Raw genomic sequence first — 10258 nt, 5'->3', positions numbered from 1 at the left:
GCACAGGTTCCATAACTCTATTTTGCTTTTTTACAAAATTATGCCCCTTTTTCGACTTAGAATTTTTTAGTTAAGGTTTTGTATGTAAGCTGTATCTCAGTACTCACTAATTGGAATGGATTGAAACTTCACACACTTGTTCACTGTCATAATGTGACATGCAGAAAGCAGGTCCCATAACTTTATTTTGCTTTTTTACAAAATTATGCCCCTTTTTCGATTTAGAAATGTTTGGTTAAGTCTTTGTATGTAAGCTGGTATCTCAGTATCCACTAATGGGAAAGGATTGAAACTTCACACACTTGTTCACTGTTATGATGTGACATGCAGTGCAAAGGGTCAATAACTCAACTTTGCATTTTACCAAATTATGCCCCGTTTTCAACTTAGGAGTTTTGGGTTAAATTCTTGTATGTAAGCTGGTATCTCAGTACCCACTAATGGGAATGGATTGAAACTTCACACACTTGTCCTCTGTCATGAGTTGATAAGCACTATGCAGGTTCCATAACCCTATTTTGCTTTTTTACTAAATTATGCCCCTTTTTCGACTTGTATTCATTCAATCAACAAGGCTGTTGAATAGTCGAGCGTTGCTGTCCTCCGACAGCTCTTGTTTTTGTTAGTTGTCTGTTTTCCAATATTGTGCAACTGTAAAACACTTTTATTAAGTCACTTTAGTGACTTTGCTGTGAATTATTCCATTTTATATTTAAACAGTTACATATTTACTAATAAAACATTTGACTACAAAATGTACAAGTTCAGGTAGAGTTGTCAGACTACTTATTTTTTCTTTCTGTTTAGCTCAATGTCACCACAGTTTGTATTTAGACCCTGCTGGTTCTTGACTTAACTAAATACTTCTATAAATATTTTTAGTTTCTTTTCGACTCATAACCATGTCATACCAAAAACACAAAAAATGGTACAAGTAGCTTCCTCATTTGGCGTCCAGCTTTAATTTAGAGAGCAGTTCTAGGTAAAATTATCAAGAAAGCTTGCAGTAAATGTAAAATTAAGTTTACAGATGATTATGATAAAGTAAGTTTGTAAACAGGTACATGTATGTTTGTGTGCCTGTTTTACAGGTTTAGCTTGTTTACAAAAATAGACCATGCATAAATGCAGTGCCTTTTCTTTCAGAATTATTTATGTTTAATATATTTTATGAGTTCCATTTCAAAAGATGCAAGTATACCACATTTTGTTTTTATATCGACAATCTTCTTATACACACACACACGGTGTTATTCCTAAAATCATACTATATTAGACACATGGTTTTGAATTGATCAAGCATAATGTCGAAGTATTTGTCTAACTGTACTTTAGTAACTGATATAAACTGAGCATTTATGAATTTTCAGAATAATTCATATTTTTGACGAAATGTTTGGAGTTTGAAATACATGTCTTTAATGACTTTTAGAAGGTTAATCCGATTTTTTTCTGACAGTTATTTCATGATACATGATGTAGAAAAATCTGTGCACAGATGTACTCAATTGAATGTTCTGGTTTTTTAGCTCACCTGTCACAAAGTGACGAGGTGAGCTTTTGTGATCGCGCAGCGTCCGTCGTCCGTCTGTGCGTGCGTAAACTTTTGCTTGTGACCACTCTAGAGGTCACATTTTTTCATGGGATCTTTATGAAAATTGGTCAGAATGTTCACCTTGATGATATCTAGGTCAAGTTCGAAACTGGGTCATGTGCGATCAAAAACTAGGTCAATAGATCTAAAAATAGAAAAACCTTGTGACTTCTCTAGAGGCCATATATTTCACAAGATCTTCATAAAAATTGGTCAGAATGTTCACCTTGATGATATCTAGGTCAGGTTCGAAACTGGGTCAAGTGCCTTCAAAAACTAGGTCAGTAGGTCAAATTATAGAAAAACCTTGTGACCTCTCTAAAGGCCATATTTTTCATGGGATCTGTATGAAAGTTGGTCAGAATGTTCATCTAGATGATATCTAGGTCAAGTTCGAAACTGGGTCATGTGCCTTCTAAAACTAGGTCAGTAGTTATAAAAATAGAAAAACTTAGTGACCTCTATAGAGGCCATACTTGTGAATGGATCTTCATAAAAATTGGTCAGAATGTTCACCTTGATGATATCTAGGTCAAGTTTGAAAGTGGGTCACGTGTCATCAAAAAGTAGGTCAGTAGGTCAAATAATGAAAAAACCTTGTGACCTCTCTAGAGGCCGTATTTTTCATGAGAGCTTCATGAAATTTGTGAGAATGTTCATCTTGATGATATCTAGTTAAATTTCGAAACTGGGTCATGTGCGGTCCAAAACTAGGTCAGTAGGTCTAAAAATAGAAAAACCTTGTGACCTCTCTAGAGGCCATATTTTTCATGGGATCTGCATGAAAATTGGTCAGAATGTTCAACTGGATGATATCTAGACTAATTTTGAAACTGGGTCACGTGCGTTCCAAAACTAGGTCATTAGGTCAAATAATAGAAAAACTGTGTGACCTCTTTAGAGGTCATATTTTTCATGGGATCTGCATGAAAATTGCTTGGAATGTTCATCTTGATGATATCTAGATCAGGTTCAAAACTGAGTCACGTGTGGTCAAAAACTAGGTCACTAGGTCAAATAATAGAAAAACCTTGTGACCTCTGTAGAGGCCATATTTTTCATGCGATCTGCATGAAAATTCTTCAGAATGTTCACCTTGATGATATCTAGTTCAGGTTCAAAACTGGGTCACATGAAGTCAAAAGCTAGGTCAGTAGGTCAAATAATAGAAAAACCTTGTGACCACTCTAGAGGCCATATTTTTCATGGGATCTGTATGAAAGTTGGTCTGAATATTCATATTGATGATATCTAGGTCAAGTTTGAAACCAGGTCAACTGTGGTGAAAAACTAGGTCACTAGGTCTAAACATAGACAACCCTTTGGACCTCTCTAGAGGCCATATTTTTCAATGGATCTTCATGAAAATTGGTCAGAATGTTCAACTTGATGATATCTAGGTCAGGTTCAAAACTGGGTCAAGTGCGGTCAAAAACTAGGTCAATAGGTCTAAAAATAGAAAAACCTTGTAACCTCTCTGGAGGCCATATTTTTCATGAGATCTTCATGAAAATTGGTGAGAATGTCCACCTTGATGATATCTAGATCAAGCACAAAACTGGGTCACATGCCTTCAAAAACTAGGTCATTATGTCAGATAATAGAAATACCTTGTGACCTCTCTGGAGGCCATATTTTTCAGTGGATCTTCATGAAAATTGGTCAGTATAAACGACGTCATACTCAGTTCATGTGGGGACAGGTGAGCGATTCAGGATCACCATGGTCCTCTTGTTTTGTTAATTGCTTATTGAATCAAAGAAAGTGTGAATTATTTGATACATGTAATTAAGTATAGAGTAAGGGAGAGAACTGGACATTGTAGCTTAATACAAAGATGTTCAGTTTTCAGTTATCTTTCTAAAACAGTCGGATTTAAAGTTTGTTCTTTGCAGTTTTATGACATACATCTGTGACAATCTCAGTGATTTTTACATTATATATATTTTTTTTAAATAAATATTTGTAATATTCAGTGTTCAATTCTTCTTTGTTTGAAAAATCTAGCTAAACCCAGCTCAAACCTCACTTACATGAGGATTAAAGAAATGTTTGTCTATTGTACTTTGTAAGCATGTGGAAGTAAGAAAACGCAAAACTACAAGACAATTTTCAGAATATGCAACACATAATCTGGTGTTTTTATGTTGACTAAACAAAGTTTAAGAAAAGTTAATATGTCCGTATTTTTTGGTTAAAAGAAAAAACACTTTGTTTTTCCACTATCTTTAAAATTGGACTTAAAACAGATAGTGTTCATCGTCATTGTTGCCTTGTGGCTTATTTGACAAGATCCATCACATAGCACACAGACTTTGGCTGGAATAGTTGAAGAAGCTGCTCGCTCGAGCAATGGTGCAAACAATAACTAGATGTATAAAACATCCAGTCGTCAGCCCATGTGAAATTGGGAAGGCAGACAGCTCTCGTTTTAAGTAAGTGTATATAACTTGTGGCCCTTTTTGTGCCCCCGCCTCATGAGTGGTGGGGGCATATAGATTTGCTCTTGTCCTTCCGTCCGAAGTTCATGACACGCCTAGCTCAAAAAGTATTCGATATAAATTGGTGAAACCTTGCATTCGTCTTTATCATGATATGAACTTGCGCACCTCCTATTTTTCATCTGGCTCCGCCCCCTATTTCCATAGTTATGGCCCCTGAAATAGTCAAAAATGCACATTTTCACCTTGTGACACGCGTAGCTCAAAAGTATTTGATATAGATTCATGAAACCTTGCATGAGTCTTAATCATGATACGAACTTGTGCACCTCCTATTTGTCATTTGGGTCCCCTCTCTATTTTTAGAGTTATGGCCCCTGAAAGAGTCAAAAATGCGCATTTTCACCTTGTGACACGCCTAGCTCAAAAAGTATATGATATATGTTCATGAAACCTTGGGTGAGTCTTAATCATGATATGAACTTGTGCACCTCTTAATTTTCTTTTTTTGAGTCTGCCCCCAATTTTTAGAGTTATGGCCCCTGAAATAGTCAAAAATGCACATTTTCACCTAGCTCGAAAAGTATTTCATATAAATTGATTAAATCTTGCATGAGTCTTTATCATGATATGAACTTGCGCACCTCCTATTTTTCGTCTGGCTCCGTCCCCTATTTTCAGAGTTATGGCCCCTGAAATAGTAAAAAATGCACATTTTCACCCTGTGACACGCCTAGCTCAAAAAGTATTTAATATAGATTCACGAAACCTTGCATGAGTTAATCATGATACGAACTTGCGCACCTATTTTTCATTTGGGTCCGCCCCCTATATTCAGAGTAATGGCCCCTGAAATAGTCAAAAATGCACATTTTCACCTTGTGACGCACCTAGCTCAAAAAGTATTTAATATTGATGGTTGAAAACTTGCATAAGTCTTTATCATGATATAAACTTGCACATCTCTTATATTTTGGCTGGCTCCACCCCCTATTTTTAAAGTTATGGCCCCTGAAATAGTACAAAAATGCACATCTTTACCTAATTATGTGCCAAGCTCAAAAAGTATTTGATGTAAATTCATGAAACCTTGCTTGAGTCTTTATCATGATGTGACCTTGCTTACTTGGCATTCTTCTTGAGAATCTTAGAGCTTATTACAGAGTTACAGCCCTTGAAATAGCCAATATAGTGGATTTTTTGTTTGTGATGCTCATAGCTCAAAAAGTATATGGTCTAGAATAATGAATCCTTTTCATAAAATGTTTGTTGAGGCTATACCCCATTAAGACTGCAAACATTTGAATTATTATCCCCCGACGAAAGTCTGAGGGATATAGTTTTGGCGTTGTCCGTCCGTCTTTCCGTGCCCGCGAAATGATGGTTAAGTGACTTCATAACGGTACTTTCTCTTTGACGTCATTCATTCCGTTCTGTTTATGTGACCTTTTTCTTTTTATGTGACTGATAGAACAATAGAGAGAACCATGGGGGTGTCACATAAATACCGTTTCGTTAGAACGTCCGTCCATCCATCCGTCCGTCCGGAGCCATATCTAGGAAATGGTTGGGAATATTTATTTAAAACTTCATATACATGTTCACCACTATGAGTTCTTGCGGCCCATCAAGTTTCAGTCAGATTGCCCAAGTAACACCAGAGTTATTGCCCTTAGAAATTTCTAGTGTTAACTACATGTATATAGGGTAATATAAATATGGCAATTTCTGCATCATAATTTTTGATATATTTGACCTAGAACTTTGAAACTTAAACAGAATTTAGATCACCATAATGTGGTTGTGTACACACAATTTTGTTCGGATTTATTTGTAAATTAAGAGTTATTGCCGTTTAATAGTATAAAAATCCACATATTTGTACATAACAAACTTACCATTTGGTAGAATTTCATTAAATTTCTTTCATTCTTTTCCATGAAAATTTATTGTAAATATGTGAAGTTGTGTACCCACACCTGGTCACCCCCTTACATTGATTACATCCCTCCCTATCCCCCCCCCCCCCCCCCCCCCCCCCCCACCCACACCCACAAAAAGAAAATTCCTTATTTAAATTTTCTTAAACAAACTTCATGTACATATTCACCACTATGAGGTGGTTATGGGGCCCATCAAGTTTCAGACAGATTGCCCATGTTACGCCAGAGTTATGGCCCTTAGAAGTTTCCAGTGTTAACTATATAGGGTACTATAGATATGGCAATTTCTGCATCATAACTTTTGATATATTTGACCTTGAACTATGAAACTTTAACAGAATTTAGAGCACTATAATGTGGTTGTGCACACACAATTTCGAACGGGTTTCTTTTGTAACTTTAGAGTTATTGCCCTTTAATTTTCTAAAATTCCACATACATAACAAATTTACCATTTGGCATAATTTCATTAAATTTCTTTCATTCTTTTCTGTGAACATTTATTATAAACATGTGAAGTTGCGCACCCACACCTGGTCACCCACTAGCCTTGGTCACACCCCCTCCCAACCCCACTCCCCTCCCCCCACACTCCCCTCCCCCCACACTCCCACTCCAAATTTCTTATTTTAGATTTTTTTCAAACCTTCCATGATTATTTATCAACATGCAAGTACCATTCCCCCACCTCACTCCTCCACCCAGTCATGCCCACCACTGATCATGCATCCTCTGCCCCCCCCCCCCCCCCCCCCCCCCCCCCCCCCCCCCCCAACACCCAACTTCACCCTTTTACCCTTTTTTCATTTTTAATTTTCCATCAATATTTGTAATCAACATGTGAAATTTTGTTTCCTCTCCCGTTCCCCCGCACCCCCACCCCCGAAAACATAAATATATTAAGTTGTGACTGCACAAACCTTGTCCTCAGCCATGTTCAAGATATCTTACCTGTGTTCTGTTAAGTTCAAATGTACATGTTAAACAGCAACACCTGGTGCCAAACCACTCAAAGACAATATTTCGTTCCAGTTAAACTTCAAGCTCACATTTCAATTAACTGCATTTAATTTTAAAAGCTAAACTTACTACAGTAAGCATATCCCATTCAAAATAAATTCTTTAGTCAGGATCAAAGTATCATACATTTATTATGTACTCTTTTATTAAACATTTGTTTTCTGTTAAACTGATTTTGACTAATGAAATTATTTGCTTCTTAGTAACATCCTTAACTTTTTGCCGGATATATTTTTTTGCCATTCCTCACCACAAACCCTTTCGGCGGGGGATACCAATTCTTCGAATTTACTTCTTTCCCCTTATTTGTGACAGATGTACCAGTGGGGGCACACCCTGTGTCCAACAGACACATTCTAGTTATTAGCTCACCTGAGCACTTCGTGCTCAAGGGTGAACTTGTATGGTCACTGATTGTCAGGTGTGGTCCAGCAACACCTCCCAGCCAAAACCACCTGTCCAATTTTGATTAAACTTCACAGGGATGTTCCTTGCATGATCTTCATTAAAAATTAGTCAAAAAGAATGAATTCCATACAGAACTCTGGTTGTCATGGCAACCGAAAGGAATAACTTTAAAAGCCTTCTTGTCCAAAACCAAAGTAGCTAGGTTTTTGATATTTGGTATGTAGCTTCATCTAGTGATCCTCTACCAAGATTGTTCAAATTATTTCCCTAGGGTCAAATATGGCCCCGCCCTGGGGGTCACATGGATTATAAAGACGTTTATGGGGAAAAACTTTGAAAATCTTCTCGTCCAAATCACACGGTCTAGGGCTTTGATATTTTGTATGTAACACCATCTAGTCATCCTCTACTAATATTGTTCGAATTATTCCCCTAGGGTCAAACATAGCCCCGCCCTGGGGATCACATTGTTTACATAGACATATAGTGAAAATCTTCTTGTCCAAAACCACAAAGCCTAGGGCTTTGATTTTTGTAATGTAGCATCATCTAGTTATCTCTACCAAGTTTGTTCAGATTGTCTCCCTAGGGTCAAATATGGCCCCGTCCTGGGGATCACATGGTTTATATAGACTTATACATGTTGTATATTGAAAAACTTCAAAAAATCTTCTTGTCCAAAAACATTGTTATTATAGACTTATATAGTGAAAATCTTCTTGTCCAAAACCACAAAGCCTAGGGCTTTGATATTTGTAATGTAGCATCATCTAGTTGTTCTCTACCAAGTTTGTTCAAATTGTCCCCTTAGGGTCAAATATGGCCCCGTCCTGGGGATCACATGGTTTATATAGACTTGTATATTGAAAAACTTTAAAAAATCTTCTTGTCCAAAAACATTGTTATAATAGACTTGTATAGGGAAAACTTTGAAAATCTTCTTGTTAGCTCAGGGTGAGCTTTTGTGATCACTCACAGTCCGGCATCCGTCTGTCCGTTGTCTGCCACACTTTCCTTTAAAACAAACGTCTCCTAAACCACCAGGCCAAATTTAATGAAACATGACAAAGATGTTCCGTGGATGGTCAATTTTAATAATTGCTTAAAGAATCGAATTCCATACAGAACTCAGGTTGCCATGGCAACCGAAAGGAAAAACTTTAAAACTCTTCTTGTCCAAAACTACTGGTCATAGGGCTTTTGTTCAAATTATTCCTGTAGGGGCAAATGTGGCCCCGCCCCGGGGGTCACATGGTTTACATGGACTTATATAGGGAAAACATTGAACATTTTCTTGTCCAAAACCACAGGTCCTAAGGCTTTGACAAATTATCCCACTAGGGTCAAATATGGCCCCGCCCCAGGGGTCACATGGTTTATAAAGACTTACATAGGGAAAAAAATTAAAATCTTCTTGTCCAAAACCGCAGCTTCCAGGGCTTTAATATTTCGTATTTATCATCATCTAGTGGTCCTCTACAAAGTTTGTTCAAATTATCCTCCTTAGGTCAAATATGGCCCCACCCTGGGGGAAACATAGTATTTAAAGAATTTCATAGGGAAAAACATTGAAAAGCTTCTTGTCCAAAACCACAGGGCCTAGGGCTTTGATATTTGGTATGAAGCATCATGTAATGACCCTCTGCCAAGTGTTCAGATTATTCCCCTAGAGTAAAATATGGCCCCGTCTTGTGGAGTCATATTGTTTATATCTTCTTGTCCAAAACCACAGGGCCTGTGGCTTTGATATTTTGTATATAGCATCATCTAGTGGTCCTCTATCAAGAGTGTTCAAATTATCCCCCTGGGATAAAATATTACCCCTGCCCTGGGGGCAAATGGTTTAAATAGACTGGTACGGGGAAAAACCTTTTAAAAAATCTTGTCTTAAACCATAAGATCAAGGGTTTAGATCTTTAGTATGTGTTATGCTCTGGTGGTTCTCTACCATAATTATTTAAATCATGACCTGGGATGTCAGAATAGGCCATGCCCGGGTGCCCACTTGTTTTACATAGACTTTTAATGGGGCGTATTATGTGAACACCCGTGGAACAGTTTTCATCCGATCTTCACCAAACTTGGTGACAAAGTTTGTGGGCATATATAATATCTCGGCCAATTTCGATAACCAGCAAAATTTCCCCAGGCACGCTCTGGTTATGGCCCTTGAATTTCCAGATTTAGCCTTGTCCGCCCTCTAAGTTAAACAGTTTTCATTAGATCTTCACAAAACTTGGTGGCAATGTTTGTGGGCTTAATATCTCGGCCAAGTTCGATAACCAGCCAAATCGCCTTAGGCACTCTTTGATTATGGCTCTTTAATTACTCGAAATCTGCTAATTTGGCCTTTTACGCTTTCTAAGTCGAACAGTTTTCATCCGATCTTCACCAAACTTGCTGACAATGTTTGTGTGCATAGTATCTGGGCCAAGTTTGATAACCAGCAAAATCGCCCCAGGCATTCTTGGATTATGGCTCTTGAATTGAGTCAAGTTCGATGACGGGCGTATTTTATGACAGTTCACCACTCTTGTTTTGTTTTTGAAGCAGTGGCAAAGAGATTTGGATCACAAGCATAATGTTTGATACAGATTTCAATATCCATCTTGAATTGTCCTAGTCGTGACCTACTGACCTACCTTCTTGTTTTTAAAGGTACAGCGTAGAAATTTGGATAACGTTTATAACTTTTGATACTGATATCAATACTCATCTTTAATATTCTTAACCCTGAACTACTGACATACTTTCTTGTTTTTGAAGCCACAGCAAAGAAATTTGGACCACCAGTTTAATAATCTTTACCATGACCTACTCACCTAGGTTTTGTTAGTGAAGCTTAAGCAAAG

Source organism: Mercenaria mercenaria, chromosome 1 (genome assembly GCF_021730395.1).
Source record: "Mercenaria mercenaria strain notata chromosome 1, MADL_Memer_1, whole genome shotgun sequence".
In the NCBI taxonomy this organism is placed as follows: Eukaryota; Metazoa; Mollusca; class Bivalvia; order Venerida; family Veneridae; genus Mercenaria; species Mercenaria mercenaria.
Note: the sequence above shows the minus strand (reverse complement) of the source record.